The sequence below is a fragment of the Bubalus bubalis genome, chromosome 17 (assembly GCF_019923935.1).
Source record: "Bubalus bubalis isolate 160015118507 breed Murrah chromosome 17, NDDB_SH_1, whole genome shotgun sequence".
Classification (NCBI taxonomy): domain Eukaryota; kingdom Metazoa; phylum Chordata; class Mammalia; order Artiodactyla; family Bovidae; genus Bubalus; species Bubalus bubalis.
In genome coordinates this window covers 40,915,281-40,937,804 of record NC_059173.1, presented here as the reverse complement: position 1 = coordinate 40,937,804, position 22,524 = coordinate 40,915,281, and the positions used below count along the sequence as shown (strand labels likewise).

Genomic DNA, 22,524 nt, shown 5'->3' with positions numbered 1-22,524 from the left:
AAATTTTCAGTAGCGTATGCTGCATATTGACTGGGGATTAACATATTTATGTATGAAGGATAGAATATTATTCATTTTATATTTTCATCTTATTCTTTAATAATTCCGAAACTTTGGGAACTGTTTGTAAAATGTGAGATCTTCAGTGTTTTCTTTCCACAAATGTGTTAAAAAGAACCTGCACGTTCAAGTTAAGTGTGGTGAGCTGTCATTGGCTTTTAATTGCAGAACTAGAGTCTTCAGTAAAACTGGACAGTGGAACAAATTACTTATGGCACTTTACTCTTTTTCCCTTTTGGTTTTAAATCTGTGTTGACAGGGTAACTTAACATTAGTTTTAGGCTCTTAGAAATACGTGGCCCTATTTGCATGTGTTCCTGTTTTCATTTTTCTTGCCTAAACACAAAATACCTTGCAAGAAGATCACTACAAATGAAAACTGATATCATAAAATACCTCTTTTTATAAAAACGTTGAACAACTGGCATTGAAGACTAAAACAAATGACATGTGGCAAAATCTAATCAACATAACTATACATTTTATCTCTTTGTCATCATTTATTAACTTATTTCATTTTTCTCCCTTTTTCCCGCATTTAATATTTGTTACCTTGTGGCTACACACATGTTGGTGATCAGCTAATTTATGCCTTATGTTGTATATAGAATTTAACGGCTGCCAGTAATTATATTGGTAGACAAACTAGAGATTTTTCACTTCTCTGCTAAAAACTAACCATGTGTTCTGCTTTAAAGCAATGTGGTTTTATTTTATGAATTTTCTGCAAGAAAAATAAAAAGGAAAATCAGAGCTGTGAAATTTGCCATTATTCATGAAAAATTATCTGATGGAAAACTGAAACTCAAAGAAAGGGAACAGGTTTGTTTTTTTTTTTTAAAGTTCAGCTTTAATATTAGATACGTGCTCAGAGGAGAGAATGTTAGAATCTAAAGATCCCATCTTTGTGTAACATTTTAATTGGTGACAGATACCAGTGCCGGCTAATAGTAATTATGTTGCTTAATATACCTGTCAGTTTCTTATTTGAACTCTTTTGTTAGAAATAAAATTAGAACTTTCAGGTTCATTTAAAATTTGACCAGTGACAAAAGAAGCATAGAGGCATATCCTTTTAGTTAAACATTTCAGTATTTCAAATGTGCCATAAAAACAAAATATTATTTTGATATTAAATTAAAATGTATTTTCAAATAAAAATCCACATTAATCTTGAAAGCCAGTTGCTAATTCCTCTATTTACACTCACCATGTATATCTTTAGTAGCTATTAATTTAATTATCTAATGAGATACTCATCTTTGCATGAAATGTTCCTTTGGTATCTCTAATCTTCTTGAAGAGACCTCTAGTCTTCCCCATGCTATTGTTTACCTCTATTTCTTTCCATTGATCACTTAAGAAGGGTTTCTTATCTCTCCTTGCTAATCTTTGAAACTCTGCATTCAAATGTAGGTATCTTTCCTTTTCTCCTTTGCCTTTTGCTTCTCTTGTCAGCTATTTGTAAGGCTACTTCTTCTCTTATTTTCCCAGCTATTTAGTGCCAAGACGGGCACAATAAAGTACAGAAATGGAATGGACCTAACAGAAGCAGAAGATATTAGGTAGAGATGGTAAGAATAATATATATATATATATATATATATATATATATATATATATATATAAAAAATACTTGTGACCCCATAGACGGCAGCTCACCAGGCTCCCCCGTCCCTGGGATTCTCCAGGGAAGAACACTGGATTGGGTTGCCATTTCCTTCTCCAATATATATAGAAGAACTATACAAAAAAGATCTTAATGACCCAGATAACCACAATGATGTGATCGCTCACCTAGAGCCAGACATCCTAGACTGCAAAGTCAAGTGGGCCTTAGGAATCATCACTACTAACAAAGCTAGTGGAGGTGATGGAATTCCAGTTGAGCTATTTCAAATCCTGAAAGATGATGCTGTGAAAGTACCTCACTAAATACGCCAGCAAATTTGGAAAACTCAGCAATGGCCACAGGACTGGAAAAGGTCAGTTTTCATTCCAATCCCAAAGAAAGGCAATGCCAAAGAATGCTTAAACTACCACACAATTGCATGCATCTCACACTCTAGTAAAGTAATGCTCAAAATTCTCCAAGCCAGGCTTCAGCAATATGTGAACTGTGAACTTCCAGATGTTCAAACTGGTTTTAGAAAAGGCAGAGGAACCAGAGATCAAATTGCCAACATCTGCTGGATCATCAAAAAAGCAAGAGAGTTCCAGAAAAACATCTATTTCTGCTTTATTGACTATGCCAAAGCCTTTGACTGTGTGGATCACAATAAACTGTGGAAAATTCTGAAAGAGATGGGAATACCACATCACCTGACCTGCCTCTTGAGAAACCTATATGCAGGTCAGGAAGCAACACTTAGAACTGGACATGGAACAACAGACTGGTTCCAAATAGGAAAAGGAGTACGCCAAGGCTATATATTGTCACCCTGCTTATTTAACTTATATGCAGAGTACATCATGAGAAACGCCAGGCTGGATGAAACACAAGCTGGAATCAAGGTAGTTGGAAGAAATATCAATAACCTCAGATATGCAGATGACACCACACTTATAGCAGAAAGCGGAGAAGAACTAAAGAACCTCTTGATGAATGTGAAAGAGGAGAGTGAAAAAGCTGACTTAAAACTCAACATTCAAAAAAGTAAGATCATAACATCTGGTCCCATCACTTCATGGCAAATAGAAGGGTAAACAAAGGAAACAGTAACAGACTTTATTTTCTTGAACTCCAAAATCACTGCAGTGAATGCAGCCATGAAATTAAAAGATACTTGCTCCTTGGAAGAAAAGCTATGACCAACCTAGACAGCATATTAAAAAGCAGAGACATTACTTTGCCAACAAAGGTCTGCTTACCTTAACAAAAAGATGATGGAAGAGCTAGACATATATAAAGGCTCTTTTATTAAAATTAGTTTAATTTGAACTGTTTCCTGTCACATAGCAATTATTTAGATTGCCCTTCTTTATATATTGCAATTTCAAATTTTTATATCCTCCAGCTTTCTTGTCTTCTGATTCTTTTATCCTCTTTTTCCACCCTTGCCTTTTTTATTCCTAGCCCTGTTCCAATTATAAGGGAACATTTGCAATGTAGACAAAACTTTAGTATTATATAAATATGCATAAATTCCAGTAACTTTCAAGATACTTGTATTATACCATTTACACTGAACATCTATAAAGTGTTCTTTGTCCTTTAAAGTAATGACATCAAGTGTTGCTCACAACAATTTTTCCTGATATACTACTCTCCCAAACATACACAAAAGCTATGCCTGCCTATAAGTCAGGTTAGGAAATGTAGTCATCCTATAAGATTAATGTACACACAGCAAAATTTCAAGGAGTTTCATTACAAAGAGGAAATGGAGAGAATGGGTACTAAGCAACAGTTAAAATCTTCACCCACTAAGAATAACCAATATTTTTCTTCTGAGTTGATTAAACTGACTGCTTGTTTATAGCACTGCATTACTCAGTGTGATACCATTTAATATGCATGAACATAATAAAATATATTTTCCTCTAAAATTTTTCAGTGGTGAGAAAAAGGAATTTTTTTCTTTCTACTATTTCTTTTCTATTATGTTGTAAATTCTTAAAATATAAGAAATCTTGTATTCTCAAGTGTGAATGATATTGTGACATAAATTTTAATCTATTTTACAATAAACCAGCTTTGATTTGTAGGCAGTCTGGAAAGAAGACTCATGTGTTTGAAGTTAATTTTTTTTATTTTTTTACTTTACAATATTGTATTGGTTTTGCCATATATCAACATGCATCTGCCACGGGTGTACACGTGTTCCCCATCCTGAACCCCCCTCCCGCCTCCCTCCCCATACCATCCCTCTGGGTCATCCCAGTGCACCATCCCCAAGCTTCCTGTATCCTGCATCGAACCTGGACTGGTGGTTCATTTCTTATATGATATTATACATGTTTTAATGCCATTCTCCCAACTCATCCCCGCCTCCCTCTCCCACCGAGTCCAAAAGACTGTTCTATACATCTGTGTCTCTTTTGCTGTCTCACATACACACCGAGGAAACCAGAATTGAAAGAGACATGTGTACCCCAATGTTCATCGCAGCACTGTTTATAATAGCCAGGATATGGAAGCAACCTAGATGTCCATCAGCAGATGAATGGATAAGAAATCTACGGTACATATACGCAATGGAGTATTACTCAGCCATTAAAAAGAATACATTTGAATCAGTTCTAATGAGGTGGATGAAACTGGAGCCTATTATACAGAGTGAAGTAGGCCAGAAAGAAAACATGAAGTTAATTTTTTTTTTAACACAGATCTACTAGAGAAGTTATAAGTCATATCACCAAACTTCATTTGGAAGTATGTTGTATTTAAATATGATTTTATTAATATCATATGATTAATAATCATGCTTGATTAAAATTAATTTATACACAAAAAATAGTGAAAAATATATTGTTCCTGGCAAGATCCTCAACAAAATAGGATAATATGTATTAATAGAAAAACATTAAAAGCCTAATCTTTTATAAAGAGTATTATCATCTTTTCAATTTTTATTCATAACTATATTCCAATTTATGGCATAATTTCTCTAAAAGTAATCATAGTTCAAATGTGTTTTGAACATTTTATGATATAGATTTATTGTTACAATCACTCATTTTCCATTTTTGTTCACATATTTTTTAATCTATAATAGATTCAGAAAAGAATATACAGCTACATAAAATTGTTAATAAAATTTATGCAGATTTTTTTCTAATTTTGATGAATAAAAAAGCAGAACACTTCATATAAAAATTTTTCAGTTAAACTATAGTTTTGAAATTCTGAAATAGATGTTTTATATTTACATACAATTACAAAAAAGAATACTGAGATTTAAAAAACTAGATCCTTTTAAAATGAAACCTGTGTTTCATATGTGTATTATGCAAAATCATCAACCCTGCCATGACTAAATAACTGTACTTAAAAGTTGTTATTTTATGAGGAAAACATTTGAAAATATGTAAAATTGTTAAAATTGTTAATCGCTCAATCATGTCCGACTTTGCAACCCCATGGACTGTAGCCCACCAGGCTCCTCTGTCCATGGAATTCTCCAGGCAAGAATACTGGAGTGGGTAGCCATTCCCTTCTACATGGAATTTTCCTGACTCAGGAATTGAATCTGTGTCTCCTGCATCACAGGCAGATTCTTTACTTATCTGAGCCTCCAGGGAAGTCATTTTGTAAATTCTTCTTGGAAACAGCAAAATGAAAATAAAATGTAGATGATATTATTGGAAGCTTAAAAAACTAACAGCACTAAGTACTAAGTTAAACAAGATACTTCATCAAGAAGGTCTCTCAACTTTGGAGGGCACTGTGACTGTAGCCATGATTTCATCAAAGTTGTGGCAAAACATGGTTATTTCTTGAACGTGGGCAGAAGTAGCAGAAGGAAGAGAAAGGTAAATAAAAGCACTAAATACCTAGGATAGATAGTATTTGGTAACCAATTTATTATAGAATTAGAGGAAACAAAATGTGAATGTGTTTCTAAATTTTCCTCCTTTTTGCAACTGAAGAGAGACTGTTAAACATCATAATTTGATGACATGCCGTTAAAATAATGATTTAAAAATGGGAGAAGGATTTCCCAATAGGATATCTCCTGTGGCCTTTGCCAGTCTGTCTCGTATCACTAATCTGATTAACTCCATTGCTAGTGGGAGTCTTCTTCAGGTTCAATCTTTCTTTGATGTTGTTGTTGGATTAAGCTTCTTTAACCTCAGTTTAAAATATATGTATTTATTTATTTATGGCTGTGCTGCTGGGTCTTCATTGCTTTGCATGGGCTTTCTCTAGTCACAGGGAGCAGGGGCTACTCTTCCTTGGGGTGCACAGGTTTCTCACTGCAATGGTTCCTTCTGTGGAGCACAGGCCTTATGCTAGCGGGGTTCAGTAGCTGTGGCTCACAGGCCCTAGCACACAGGCTCAGTAGTTGTGGTGCTCGGGCTTAGTTGTTCCACGAAACGTGGGATCCAACTATGTCCTCCACATTGGCAGGTGAATTCCCATCCACTGAGCCACCAGGGAAGTGTCAACTGCAGTCTTAATAATGCTATTTAGTTCAACTAACACGTACATTTAACTAGCCATAAAGTCAAAACTATGCTGATTTTCAAGACCCTCAATTATCTGGCCTCAAGTTGGCTCTTATTTCCAACAGATCTTCAATTTAATTCCTCTTATTAAATTAAGAACAAAATCTCCCAAAGCAAAGTCCCTGGCAGAGATGAGCAAGGAAGTACAATACAAAGCCATTGGCTACTCATTATACATTTGGCTACAAGTGTGGGGGGCAGAAGTAGATGGTATTTTGAAGTAATCGAGTGCTGATCAAAAGAAGAGATGCTTTTTCACGCAATGCAGGCCAACTGTAGGTTGGGAATGTCAAGTACACTGTCCTTGTTATGCACACAAAACCTTCTGTGTGACCGAGTCTACTCACCTCCAGCCTTATTTGCCATCAGTACACCTCCTTTGAATCTGATGCTCCAGTCATACCAGACAGTCTGCTGGCACTAGAATATGCCTGTCCCTGTGATAGACATCTTGAATTTAAGATGCCCAGAGGATACTGTTTCTCAGTACTAATCATCACAGTAAATGGAAACACTATGTTTCAGCTGCTCAGTCTTTAAAACTAGGAGCACCTTGGAGGTCCGCTTTTCTCTAATTTTCCATGTCCATTAGCCAATCCTGTTAACGGTACCTTCAAAATGCATTCTGAATCTGTTTCTCATTATATAAATGCTACTATCGTGGTCCTAGCACTGATATTATTAATGTAGATTATTGGGAAATCTTCATTTTTTTCTTCAAAGCTCCCACCCACACCCACCCCCCCAAACGGCCTTGTAATCTTACCATACATTAGGCAGCGTTCTTGAAAATTTAATCAGATTAAAGCACATCTTTGTTCAAAATCCTTCAGTTAGTATAAAATCCAGAATTCTTCCCATGCCCTGAAAGCCCATTCCCATTTTTCCCATTTCCCTTTTCTCATGTTTCATTCAACTTCTACCTCCCCTCTACTCATTACATGTCACACTGGCCTCCTTCCTACTTCTCAAACATGTTAACCAATCCCTGCCTCAAAGTCTTTGCCCTTTGTTTCTTCTACTTGAAAAGTTATTTTACCCTGCGTGTTCTGCAAGTCTTTATTCAGATGCCATCTTCTCAAAACCTTGTAGAGTGGTACCACTTCCCCGGTCCCTCTCTAGGCCCTTACTCTGCTTTGACTTTCTGTATAGAATTAATCTACTACCTGAGATATTGCATATTAGCTTATTTTGCAATTGTCTTTTGTAATTTTTTATGAAACCAGAAATTTTTATATGTTTTGTTCAGTACAGTGTCTACAAGATCTGGCATTCAAAAATTATTTGCTGAATAACTGAATAAATAAAGGAGTACATTATGCCTAGTAACCTGTTGCAGATATTTGTCTCTTCACCAGCTTCTCCTTCCTCCTGGAAAGTACGTGGTCTTCCAGGTCCCAACTAACTGCTGAATAAATCATCCTAAACCTTTCTAGAGAGTTAGAATACTGGCTTCCTTCTGAGAATTTTTTTTGGAACTCTCCTCAGGTCAAACTCCCCATTCTTTCCTCTGCCCACCTACAGCAACTTCTGTGAACTTCTTTCGTATCTCCTGTAACACTTATGTGTCTTTGATAATTTATATCTGTAAAAGCACCTTGTGGATAGAAGACACATTTTACTCACTTTCACACATCCAATGCCATGCTTGCCATGTAGTAAGCACTTAATGATTATTTTTAAATTGATATATAAATGGAAATGATCTATGTTCAGTATTCTTCTCTTTTTTGAAAAGTCAGCAGATAGAGGTAAACCTAAAAGCCCCATGTGCTAATTTTATTTTTATGTCTCCAATAAAATATTTAATAATAACTGTCATAATCAAAATAATGATGTTGATAATATTGTATACTACACTGTTCTAAGGAATAACTCATTTATTCAGTCCTTTAAGTTGATGAATAGTGTGATGTTAGTTTTACACTTGAGGGACTGAGACACTGAAGCAGTAAGCAGCTTGTCCTCATTCACCAATAACAGACCCAAGAATCTGCCTCCGGAATCGCTCCCTTTCACACTAGTTCACTGGACAGTCTTTCTCATGGCACAAGACTATTTCCTTTTATTTTGTTCCAAGACATATGAGGAAAAACGTTTTTGACAGAGATAAGTGCTAACTGACTAACAATCTCAGAGGTCCTTCCATGAATCTTACATGATATGAATCTATTTCTGTTGTTTTAAATTTTTCACCCAAATAATTGGACTTTATGATTCTCTGATATGTATGTATCTGATCAAGGCACTTCTACAGTGTTGGTTGTCTTGTTAATTTTCAATATTTTATTGTTTTTTAATTGAAGCATAGTTGATTTACAATGTTAAATTAGTTAAAGGTATATAGCCTAGCGATTTGATCTTTTTATAGGTTATACTCCATTTAAAGTTATTATAAAAATATCAGTTATATTCCCTGTGCTGTATGATATATCATTGTAGCTAATTTTATATTTATTAGTTTGTACCTTTCAATCCCCATTCTTCTATCTTGCCCCTCGCCCCACTCCTCTCCCCACAGTAACCACCAGTTTGTTCTCTATGAGTCTGTTTTTGTTTTGTTATATATATTCCATTGTTTAATTTTTTAGATTCCACATACAAGTGAAAACATATGGTATTAGTCTTTCTCTGATGTACTTCACTAAGCATAATACTTTGTGCTGCTGCTGCTGCTGCTAAGTCACTTCAGTCGTGTCCGACTCTGTGCGACCCCACAGACAGCAGCCCACCAGGCTCCCCCGTCCCTGGGATTCTCCAGGCAAGAACACTGGAGTGGGTTGCCATTTCCTTCTCCAATGCATGAAAGTGAAAAGTGAAAGTGAAGTCGTTCAGTCGTGTCCAACTCTTCGCGACCCCATGGACTGCAAACTACCAGGCTCCTCCGTCCATGGGATTTTCCAGGCAAGAGTACTGGAGTGGGGTGCCATCGCCTTCTCCGATAATACCTTCTAGGTCCATCTATATTGCTGCAAATGACAAATTTTCACTACTTTTTATGTGTGAATAATTTCATTGTATTACATATTTATCTACTCAACTATTGATGGACATTTAAGTTGCTTCCTTATCTTGGCTAGTGCAAACAATGCTGTACTGAACGTAAGTGTGTATATATCTTTTTTAATTAGTGTTTTTGGTTTTTCCAGATACATAACCAGGAGTAAAACTGCTGGATCACATTACAGTTCTATTTCTACTGTTTTTTGAGATACCTTCATACTATTTTCCATAATGACTGCACCAGTTTACATTCTCACCATCCAGTGATAGGGTTCCCTTTTCTCCACATTCTCATCAACTTTTATTATCTGTTGTCTTTTTGACAATAGCAGTTCTAACAGGTGGGAAATGATTTCTCATTGTAGTTTTGATGTGCACTGACTAATGATGTTGAACATTGTATCATTTTCATTTTGTTTCATATATACATGTAAAATATTTCATTGTTAATTATTTACTTATAGTCCAAGCCAAGATTTATATAGGTGTGACTGACAAGGCCTCTCCCAGGGATGGACTTCCCTGGTGGCTAGAACTCACCTGCCAATGCAGGAGACATAGGTTCAATCCCTGGGTCAGGAAAAATCCTCTGGGGAAGGAAATGGCAAACCACTCCAGTATTCTTGCCTGAAGAATCCCATGGACAGATGAGCCTGGCCGGCTCCACAGGATCACAAAGAGTCCGACATGACTGAGTGCACGCACACATGCGCGCACACACACACTCTCCCAGGAATAGGTAAATATAACATTATTTTATTCCTATTAAACAATATACAATTATATTAAAAGGAAAACTCCTCAGCACATTCATGAATAAGTATAACCCAGTTTAATGTATTAAGTTGTCCTAAGTATAGCAAATCTAGCAATAGGAACCCTACTATATGTAACTTCCCCCGGTTGTTTAAGTCCTAAGAAGTTATATTCATTTTAATCATTAGCATCACTATGTTAGAGAAAAGTTAAGAAATGAGAGATGATGACATGTTAACACATGTCATTTAGAGGAAATCCAAAATGTATATGTAGGTTATTAGATTTAATAGGTGAATTGAGCAAGGTAGTTATATATATTTTATATATATCTCAATGTGGAAAATGATTAACTATATTGTATATTGAACAATAAATGTTTAGTAGTAATGTAATGCTTGATACTTTAAGTTTCTCATCATGGAAAATTTTAATTTCATAAATATGTAGAGACTATTATAATAAAAAATTTACTATCTATATTCTTATCAATTTATGACCAATCTTAATTTGTCTACAACTCTTGTTTATTCCTGTTACTTCTGTTTTTAATATAATCAAGTATCATACTATTTCATCCTTAATATTTAGTATCTATCTATAAATAAGAACCCATCTCAAAGCGTGATATTTCTATTACCAAACCATTAAGGATAATTCTTAGTATTATGAATTATTTCAAATTCCCTAATGGTTTCAAAGTTTCTTTTATAGAATGTTTATTAGAATCTAGGTATAAATAAAATCCATACACTACAGTTGGATTAAATAAAATATTTTATTTCCAGCCCCCTTTTTTCTAAATTTCTATCTTCTTTCCTTGAAGTTTATTTGCTAAAGAGATCAGGTCATTTGTTCTATGTAATTTCCTGGAGTATAAAGTTTGCTAATTGCCTCCCATTGGTATTTTTTAACTTGTATTCTGTTTCTTGTATTCCCTATAAATTGGCACTTAGATTTAGAGGCTTGATCAGATTCTGGTTTAAAATGTGGTAATAATACTTTTTAGTTGGTTTTGTAGTTTTTTCCTAAGATACATAATACAGTATATTACAGAAAGTACAGTAGAATGAAGCATCCTATGTTCGCCTCTTAGATTATTCTGAGATTAAACTGAATTCATTTATTGGTGCCTTATTCAAAATACAAGTCTTCTATTTTATTTAGTTCAGTTGCATCCGACTCTATGCGACCCCATGAACTGCAGCACTCCAGGCCTCCTTGTCCATCACCAACTCCTGGAGGCCACCCAAACCCATGTCCATCGATTTGGTGATGCCATCCAACCATCTCATCTTCTGTTGTCTGCTTCTCCTCCTGCCCTCCATCTTTCCCAGCATCAGGGTCTTCTCAAATTAGTCAGCTCTTCGTGTCAGGTGGCCAAAGTATTGGAGTTTCAGCTTCAACATCAGTCCTTCCAATGAACATCCAGGACTGGTCTCCTTTAGGATGGACTGGTTGGATCTCCTTGCAGTCCAGGGGACTTTCAAGAGTCTTCTCCAACACCACAGTTCAAAAGCATCCATTCTTTGGTGCTCAGCTTTCTTGACAGTCCAACTCTCACATCCATACATGACCACTGGAAAAACCACAGCCTTGACTAGATGGACCTTTGTTGGCAAAGTAATGTCTCTGCTTTTTAATATGCTGTCTAGGTTGGTCATTACTTTCCTTCCAAGGAGCAAGCATCTTTTAATTTCATGGCTGCAATCACCATCTGCAGTGATTTTGGAGCCCAGAAAAATAAAGTCTGACACTGTTTCCCCATCTATTTGCCATTAAGTGATGGGACCAGATGCTATGATCTTCGTTTTCTGAATGTTGAGCTTTAAGCCAACTTTTTCTCTCTCCTCTTTTACTTTCATCAAGACGCTCTTTAGTTCTTCCTCACTTTCTGCTATAAGGGTGGTGTCATCTGCATATCTGAGGTTATTAATATTTCTCCCGGCAATCTTGATTCCAGCTTGTGCTTCCTCCAGCCCAGAGTTTCTCATGATGTACTCTGAATAGAAGTTAAATAAGCAGGGTGACAATATACAGCCTTAACGTACTGCTTTTCCTAACCAGTCTGTTGTTCCATGTCCAGTTTGAACTGTTGCTTCCTGACCTGCATACAGATTTCTCAAGAGGCAGGTCAGGTGGCCTGATATTCCCATCTCTTTCAGAATTTTCCAGTTTTTTGTGATCCACACAGTCAAAGGCTTCGGTATACTCAATAAAGCAGAAATAGATGTTCTTCTGGAACTCTCTTGCTTTTTCCATGATCCAGCATATGTTGGCAATTTGATCTCTGGTTCCTTGGCCTTTTCTAAAACCAGCTTGAACATCTGGAAGTTCACAGTTCTTGTATTGCTGAAGCCTGGCTTGGAGAATTTTAAGCATTACTTTACTAGTGTGTGAAATGAGTGCAATTGTGTGGTAGTTTGAGCATTCTTTGGCATTGCCTTTCTTTGGGATTGGAATGAAAACTGACCTTTTCCAGTCCTGTGGCCACTGCTGAGTTTCCAAATTTGTTGGCATATTGAGTGCAGCACTTTCACAGCATCATCTTTCAGGATTTTATTTAATACTAACTTAAATACAGCAGATATGTTAATTGGCTAGAAAATTGTCAGATATAAATGATCAGGAAGACATAAATCCTTTGTCTATTTTCTTTTTTAAAATTGATGTTCTATTATCATTAGCTGTCATCAAATCAGACTTATATTCAAAAATCCTTTTGATCCATAATTTAATGCCTGAAGATTCTACAAGATGCCTGTTAAGCATCTGGAATCCAGGGGATAAACTGACTACAGTTGGTCATTTACTTTTCTTTACACCTCCTATTCAAAGCAAACATAAACATGAGATTCAATTATTTGAGTTTTCAAATTGTCCACGACATAGTTCATGTCTATTCCTGAGCATAGATTTCTTCTTCTTTCAGATTATTAATCATGAAACATTCACTTAATTGTGGAAACACTCAATGAAAAGTCATTTATGTACCTTCATGGATAATTCTACTCTGATGAATTCAGTGCCATGTGTGTGGTCACCAAACTGTATTAAATAATTCTGTATGCAGTCTGAATTAGTGCTATTTACTGCCAGTTCTAAATGGACCTTGGTGATTTACATGGTTTATTCAGGATGTCACTTGGAATTAAACTAATAACTCTTGAGAGATTACAAATATGAAATCTATTCAGAAAACCTTTTGCCTGATGGCACAAAGTGCTGCATCGGGTGTGGGCAAAAATAGAAAGAAATGCAATTTGAAGGCCTAAAAATCAGAGAGAAACATATAAGGGGATAAAAAGATAACTATAAAAGATGCAGAAACAGGGAAGTTATTAGCTTTCAATTTACATTTGAATGGAGTCTAAATTTAAGAGTCTGAAGCATAAGGACACATGAATGAAGGAAGTGGGATAAAATAGGAAGAAAATGAAAATGTAAAGACCTGCTGTATAGACTGACACAGGCCTAGACTGCTGAGATTGCTGACTTGAGGATCTACAGCCCTCTGTTTTCCCAAAGTTAAAACAATTTGTTTCTAAGAACAGGTTTAGTCCCCCAGTTTCTGAAGTGCACCAAGACCTTATATATTAAGTAAACATAGGCACGTGCACGTGCTCAGTCGCTTGTCATTTCCAACTCTTTGTTCCCCCACGAATCAGCCTGCCAGGCTCCCCTGTCCAGGCAATTTTCCAGAGAAGAATACTGGAGTGGGCTGCCATCCCCTCCTCCAGGAGATCTTCCTGACCCAGGAATTGAACCTGCATCTCCTGGGTTGCAGGTGGATTCTTTACTACTGAGTCAATGGGGGAATGCAAGTCAATGTAGGAACTCTATCAAATTCTCTAGAACAAAACTTGTCTGACTTTTTAAAGTCCCTGTTCTGCTTAAGGGACTTGTGCCATATTCCTCAAACCTAGTCCTTATATTTTCCCCCAGTATGAGGAAGGCACTTTCTATTCCTCTATAAAATTTAGTCACTTTTATAGCTCAAGGACCTGGTTTTTGCCTCCTATTCAGCAGCCCCTCATGTAAGAGTCCTGTCCTGTCTCCTCCTTTGCCTGTCTATGTAGTTCTAGTATCACCTAGTTCTGAACTTCCAGTTATGCTGTGGAAATCCCTTGTTAGGACTCCTCTGTAGCCATGTTCTGTTGCTATTTGTTTTAAATATTGTGTTCTGCCTGCCAGATATGATTTCTACCTGCAGTTTTATCTGTCCCCAAAGACTTGTTCTATTTGAATATCCATCTGGATCTAATTTGAAAATGTCATCTCCTTTTAAGATGGTGATTTTAGGCTACTTAAAGAGTATGCACAACTGTGGTTGGTAAAATGACCATTTTTTCCCCACTGCCCGAGAAGACCATCCACGTCCCACCGGCATCCCGGTGACTGTGAACTGGAAGTGCTGCTACTGGAGGAAACCCTATGTATGCTGTCACTGTGTAGACCACCGCCCCCCTCCTCCAGAACTCTACCCAACCCACTCCTTCCTCCCAAGACGCCATCATCACAGATAACTCTCCTTCAGATTGCTCTTCCCTCCATCAGGTTGCTCCCCCATGTGAGTATCTGTAAGTCTCTGTAGGAACAGAGGCTCTATAAATCCCTGTGCCTTACTTCTCTTTTACTGATGCTTAGAAGAGGTTATAATATTGATCCAGCTTCTGGGATTGGGGTTGAAGTACAAAGGATGGGTAAAGGATACTAGTGTTGAAAGGTAGCAACAACCTGAATCAAAACTTTACGTAAGTTTCCATAGAAACACTGTATATGTGTGTGTGTATTATATTTATAATATAATATATATTATATATAAATATAAATTTATTTAGTCATTCAATATATATTTCTTGTGTACTAACCATGAATCAAGCACCAGAATAAAGTAATATTTCTTAAGTATTTTTTCACTTTGTTTAAATTATAGATGTAATAGGCCTTGGTGAGCAAAAAACCCAACCACTCTTACAATACAATTTCTAAGAGAAACTTCATTCCAAGTTCCATCAATCAGGGTATCACAGATTTACTTGTAAGCTTCTGCAGCAGCACATCTGTAAGTTATGTGAATTTATGGTCTGGAGTTATATCCTCATGCTCATTTATTGATATGACCTCATGTCATAAGTCGTTTACCATTCAAGAAAGCCTTGCCAAAGGCCTGCCATCAGACTCCATCTCAGGGAGATTTCTCTCTTCCGGAGGGCCCCAAAATATTGAGATCCCTGCATATGTCAGGAGACAGTCTTTCCCACTCACTGGATAAGGCTGCTCAGAACCCAAGGGTCTCCATTTTCTGGAGGGACAAGAATGTTTCAGTTCTACCCACAGGTGTAGTTTGCCAAATTGCTGTAGATTGTAACTAACTAGGGGTGAAGGGTTTCCCTATATTTGGAAAAAAAGTTCTAAATCAGTAATAGTCCAGACGAAAACCATAAACATTATAACCATATTCACCAGTTCACTCCATATCCAATCCCTCTGTTAAGTCTTTATGAATATATCAGATTTTCCCTTAGGATTCTTTAATTTCTGCCCCAGCTCAGCAGTAGGATCTGAAATTTATCAGAGACCTATACTTGTCAAAAGGGGCTTCCTATGAAGTAGTTTTGCAAAAATATAAGCACAACGGTAACTCTATAAACAACAAAAGACTTACAGCAAGGTTAAACACCTGATAACAACGTGAGAGTAAAAAAAAACTTGGTAATAATGAGAGGTTGTTGCTGGACCACGCAAGAAACTGGGATTCTTGGCCCCTGGAGAAGAATTTGATCCGGGGCGAGTGACCAGGCTGCCTCACTCAGAGCTTTTGTGTAATAAAGTTTTATTAAAGTATAAAAGAGATGGAGAAAGCTTCTGACATAGACATCAGAAGTGGGAAGAAAGAGTGCCCCCCACTGCTAGTATTTAGCCGGATGTTATATAGCTACTAGCAGTCTGCTAGAGAAAAGAAATGTTTCAAAACTCAGAGACTGGCACCAGGCCCCTCACCCACAACATGCATTTTGAAATAACATTGGCACAAGGTGAGTTGTCCTGGGCCATAAACTGATTGACATGAATGGAAGAAGGGCAGGTTTCCAAGCAAATACAGTCTCATTAACATAGCTTAAGAGAACATTTGCATGAGTAAAACATACTGGCTTGTCAAGTCAGTTCAGAGTCTTAGGTGGAACCAACTTGAAGACAGAGTCTAGGGTAAATACATGGTTCATTAACATAGCTTAAGACAAACATTTCCGTAAGAAAAACAGCGTTGGTTAGTTCAAGGTTTGAGAAAAGTTAAGTTCTGGTGGAACCAGGTGTCGTCATGGCAACACAGAATTTTAAGAGAAACCTCTTTATAAATTTGTACAGAGAAGGGGAAAAAATCTAACACTAGTAGTTTGTTTCCTCCTGCCACTTAAGAGAGAGAAAAAATGTCTGACACTTGCAGCTTATTTCCTCCATTTGGAGACTCCTGGCCTTCCTGCCGGTTACCCTCTCATTTATAACTGGAATTATGACTGATTATAATCTTAACCGTAAATAAAAACCTTAATCTCTAGCAAAAACCAAGAAGAAAGTAATTGTGAATTATTTGTCATACCAGCATTTCCTGATTGGAAAACTTATGCTTTAGTCTTCCTCTCTTAAGAAATCAAGGGTAGGTAAACAGAGACCTGCCTAGGAATTAATGCTCCAATATTTTATCCTATTTGAAATGGCCCAGATAGTCAATGACTTCTCTTCATTTAACTTAGTTTACTTCAAGTTACCAAAATCTGGAGAGATCATTTAGATTGATATTCCCCAAACATAATTATTCCTATGGGCATGAGTGCTAAGTCACTTCAGTCATGTCTGACTCTTTGCAACCCTATGGATCATAGCGCCATCAGGCTCCACTGTCCATGGGATTCTCCAGGCAAGAATACTGGAGTGGGTTGCCATGCCCTTCCCTGGCGGATCTTCCTGACCAAGGGATTGAACCTGCATCTCTTAAGCCTGCATTGGCAGGCAGGTTCTTTACCACTAGCACCACCTGGGAAGCCAGTTATTCCTATACAATTTAACTAAAAGCTTATTTACATTTAAAGTTTCATTATTTTCCTTGCTGACCAATTTGCGACAGATATAATCAAGTCTTATTTGACCACTAGTACACCTAGCACATGACTGAAGCAACTTAGCATGCACACACATGCACAAACCTAGGTACAACAGAAGCATAATTCTCAAACACCAACGAATTTAAAAACATGTCTATATTAATCAAATCAAGAAGCCTAAGTGGCTTCAATACCAGATAACCATTCAGTACTGAATATTTCCCAAATCACCTGAACCGGAATTTTATCCTAGGCTGTTTCTTTCACATTTCCAAGAATTTATATAAAGCAATTAATTTCTTTTAAGCCAATTAAGCAGAGGTCACTCACAAACTAATCTTGGCCACACTGTTTGAAGGGAGAGATACTCTACTTACAAAGTACACATAAACATACACATGTCTGTGCATATGCACAGAGATCTCAGCTTTCCTGCTAGAGTTTTTAAGGCCCTTTTTTCCCCCTTCACTCTCAGGTAGATTATATCTTAAAAGTGCGGAAAGAGAAATACCAATTCCTTCTAAAAAGCTAACATTCTCTAGGAGCATAAATGACAACCAGTTTTAGAATGTTAAAAGATTTCTATCTTGGCCATTTTGGGGGATTTTTTTTTTTTTCTTTCTAAATATCAAGTTTCTAAACAGCAATTCAGTTGAAACAAATAGTAATAGAAGATAATATATATCACTCACAGTCACATGACTCACTTTCAGAAGAACGGAAATTAACATTAAGTTAACCTTCACCTCAGCTATTAGCTCAGCCTCTGTTGCCTTAACATAAAAAACAACGGCCATCTCACACCCATGGTCCCCACATTAGCTAATTTTCCCCCCACTGTAATAGCAGCCAGTAACTCAGCAACAGTGTCTGCGAGTTCTCCTCACTCTCATGGCAGCTGCATACATCAAGAACCGCCACCACAGGACCCCACACGCTATGAACGTCCACTCCAGGGATTCCCCTTCACCTTTCCAGCCCCCATGTTAGAAGACTGTCCCCAGCAACCCTCCATCCCCCGTCCTTATCTCCCAGAGTTCATGGGAGTTTCCTCAGCCTCCTGTCTGCTCAGCCAATTGTTGGGTGCACCCTACAGGCCTCCAAGGCCTTTACTTGCACCTTCCTGAGACCGAAGAAAGAGCCCGGAGTCAGTGACACAGACATCAGTAGTGTAATGGATGGAGGAGCTTACCTGTCTGACTCCAGGTCCTGGAGCGTCTCCCCATTGTGTGCAGCCAGACGCTGAGCCTGGACAGTCTTCTCTCTTGTGGGGAGGGGGAAGGTGTCAATTACCTAAATATATGCCAGCCAGAATTGACCTCGTGGGTTACTAGGGAAACTAGCAGAGGCATGGGTCCCTCATGGCCCCTTTGATAAGCTATCAGGTGGAGATGCTCTGATCTAAAGATTAGATCAGTCATCAGCTGGGGCAGCAGCTTCCCAGGTGGCTCTAGTGGTAAAGAACCCACCTTCCAAATAGAAGACATAAGAGATGCCTGGTTCGAACCCTGGGTCAGGAGGAGGCCCTGGAGAAGGGCACGGCAACCCACTCCAGTATTCTTGCCTGAAGAATCCCATGGACAGAGGAGCCTGGTGGGCTACAGTCCATAGGGTTGCAAAGAGTTGGCAGTGACTGAAGCGATTTAGCAGGCATGCACGTGGCAGCAGCAAGTACACAGGAAGGTCAGCCATTGTGAGCTGAGTGTGAGTGAAGCAGGCACTGGTCAAGCACAGGATGTGCAGAGAGCACGAGAAGAGCTATCCTGAGTGGCCTGACCATACAGACAATTACAGGAGTTTAGAAATTTTTTAAATCTATATGCACCCATCATTAGAAAACAACTTCCAATTTGCCCTAAGCATTCTTTAAAAAGGTTACTTGTTGGTGGGCAGAAGGAAGACTAAAACTCAAGTATGACAGGTTTGTAAATATTTCTACTCAGAAAATGAAATCAAGACTCAACTCTAGTTGAGGAGAACATGCCAACTTTAAGACAAGTTGAAATTTTGCACGGCTTACTTATCGCTGGTTTCCTAGATGACCTAGGGTAAATAGAAACAGCCTTTTCATGTGGCTGCTCTGATTAAAGCAAGGTCTGTAAGCTGGCAGTATATCATCTGAAATTTCAAAGTGTAAGTGGAAGCTGGGGTTTCTTTCCCTTTCAAAAAATCCCCCAACTCTTTATACGTGGTCTATCTGAGTAGCTGGCACACAGATATAAAAATCACTGGGCAGTAATCAGGAGTGCACTGGTCCTTATGGCAGGCATCAACTTGGTAACTGCCAGGTCTTTGAACTACAAAAATAAATAGAGAATAGAAGTGCATTGTATTGGCCAAGCCTGAGGCCCAGTCATCTGTCTTGGAACATGCTCTGGTGAGAGTGTTTAACTTGGATTCTTTCCATCACATGTGGTAGCTGCAAGAGTGAAAAAGGAGAGGAAAAGAACAATGTTAGGTGGTATATTTAATAGCATGTTGGCTTAACAATTCTCAGGAAACCGTTACTCCTATTTTCCTCTTAGCAGCCAGAGTTTATGCACTTCATTGGGATGCTGAATGAGTGGATGTATACTTTAGACAACATGATTCTATTTCCTCCACCCTTTTCCATTGTTTAACAAAGGACTTAAATAGCATATTTCCCCAAAAATGTATCTCCTAAAGGCAGCTAGCTAGAGCAACTCACAGGACGGTATTTTTTGGTTTTCAGTTTCACCAGCAGCCTTGACATCCCTGAATTAATGGATCTCTTTCACTCTAAACCTGAGAGTTTGAAATTTGTGGTAACTGGATGTTTGTTGTTTTTGGCTAAATGATTCTCTTCTCTTTCTTTTCAAGGTCAATGTAACACAAACTGAAAAAAAAAAAAAAATCAGGCTCCCTCTGTCTTTTTATTCTTCTAAGTTTTCTACAATAAGAATGGAGAACCCTTAATTAACCACACTGTGTCCATAATAGAAAATTGATTAAAAAAAAATACCTGTGGCTACAAGAGTAAATTCTTTATAAAAGTGAAGAACTCAGCTGTTCTATATTAGAAGAAATTTTGTTTGTTTTCACAGCTGAATTATCTTGCTTTCTATATTATTAGGGAAAGTACTAAGAAAATCAAATATGAGATTTTCAAGGGATTTTAAAGGAAAAAAATGCAGCTTCTAACAGTTAAGCTTTTTGTTGCTAGCATATTTTTTTCTAGATCATGAAGCACATATTTTGTAACCCTCATGAAGGAGCATAAAATAAATATGTCAGGACTTCCAGCAGCTCAATATTATGTGGCAGCCTGGATGGGAGGGGAGTTTAGGGGAGAATGAATACATGTATATGTATGGCTGAGTCCTTTTGCTGTTCCCTTGAAACTATCACAACATTGTTAATAGGCTATCTCCCTGTAAAAAAGTTGAAAAAAAATAATTCTAAAGTGAGGCAGATTTAATATTGTCAAGGAAAAAGTTATACTGAAACAGTTTATTATATTTGTACAGACACTGGAAAGGTCAGTTAGTATGTATCCAAAAGAACTTTAATTCCAAAAATATAACCCCAAAACAATTGGGGATGAATGCAAAGGAGCACAAACATTTATAATGATGAATAACAGAAAATCTATTCAAGATTACAAGATTGAAGTATTCTGCTTGTACAGTGGTTCACTATGTAGTCTTTTAAATAATATCATGATAAATATTAAGTATTTTTTTTGTTCAGTCACTAAGTTGTGTCCAACTCTTTGCAACCCTATGAACTGCAGGATGGCAAGCTTCCCTGTCCTTCACTATCTCCCAGAGTTTGCTCAAATGCATGTCCATTGAGTTGATGATATCATTCAACCATCTCATCCTCTGTTGCCCCCTTCACCTCCTGCCCTCAATTTTTCCCAGCATGAGGGTCTTTTACAATGAATCTGCCCTTTGCAACAGGTGGCCAAGGTACTGGAACTTCAGCTTCAGGATCAGTCTTTCCAGTGAATATTCAGGGTTGATTTTCTTAAGATTGTCTGGTTTGATCTTCTTGCTGTCCAAGAGACTCTCAAGAGTCTTCTCCAGCACCACAGTTTGAAAGCATTAATTCTTTGGTGCTCAGCATTCTTTATGGCTCAACTCTCTCATCCATGTACTTCCCTGGTGGCTCAGATGGTAAAGCATCTACCTACAATGCAGGATACCTGGGTTCAATCCCTGGGTCAGGAAGATCTCCTGGGGAAGGAAATGGCAACCCACTCCAGTACTCTTGCCTGGAAAATCCCATGGACAGAGGAACTTGGTAGACTACAGTCCACGGGGTCACACAGAGTCGGACATGACTGAAGCGACTTAGCAGCAGCAGCAGCACAATGTGGGAGACCTGGGTTTAATCCCTGGGTCAGGAAGATCTCCTGGAGAAGGAAATGGCAACCCACTCCAGTATTCTTGCCTGGAAAATCCCATGGACAGAGGAACCTGGTAGACTACAGTCCATGGGGTTGCAAAGAGTTGGACACGACGTAGCGACTTCACTTTTCACTTCACTCTCTCATCCATACATGACTACTGGAAAAACCATACATTATCAAATTTAAAACATTCGTTAATTCATTCAGTCAACAAAAAGGACTTACTGTGAACTAGGTCTCTTTTCTATGTCCTGGATGTACAGTAATGAGCAAAGTTCAATCCTTGTATTCTTAGAGAATTTATGAACTAGTTTATTATAAGATAAGAGTAATGCTTATTATAGTAAGCAACTTAAAATGATTTCATTGATAAACATTGTAATTAAGTTTCCCAAAATAGTTTATGAAAGGGATGAAAATCTACTTTGGTTTTCCTATGTGAGGAAATGATGCTTTGGCTGAATGAGAAATACTGGTCTTAATAATTATTTATGAAAATGCAATTTTAAAAAATTGAGTCTCAAAATATTTTAAAATCCTCTTAGCTTATCCATTATTTCATGTGTTTTTTTGTTTTTTTTTTTTTGTTTGTTTTTTTCAATTTTTTAGTTCAAGTTTTGTTTAGAAATTCAGTATCTCAACATAATAGACTTCCCCCTGCAGGTTAAATCCCTGAGTGGGGAAGATCCTCTGGAAGAAGAAATGTCAATCCATTCCAATATTCTTGCCTGGGAAGTCCCATGGACAGAGGAGCCTGGAGGGCCACAGTTCATGTAGTTGCAAAGAGTTGGACCCTGAGCCATTGAGCAATCACTCATCTGAACATAATAATCATTTAAAAAAAAAAACAAACAAACTCTTGAACTACATAGCTGGTAATATGAGGTTATTCAAAACTATTATTCAAAGCCTAATTCCTCACAGGAACAATGTAATATATGGAGGTTACACTTCTGGAAAGAAAAAAAAAATAACTAGTTTATCCCACTATTAAATGGGGCTTCTCTTGTAGCTCATTTGGTAAAGAATCTTCCTGCAATGCAGGAGACACGGGTT

The 22,524-nt window shown here is 37.5% G+C and overlaps 1 long non-coding RNA gene across 2 annotated transcripts in view; it reads right to left on the bottom strand.

Annotated features, from left to right (window-relative positions):
* LOC123329968 overlaps nt 1-18,453 on the bottom strand; it is a 152,984-nt gene extending 134,531 nt beyond the window's left edge. For both annotated transcript variants that reach the window (XR_006545612.1, XR_006545611.2), the window contains exon 1: nt 18,286-18,453. This is a non-coding gene — a long non-coding RNA (uncharacterized LOC123329968). The remainder of the gene's footprint in view (nt 1-18,285) is intronic.
* Nucleotides 18,454-22,524: the final 4,071 nt, after the last annotated feature.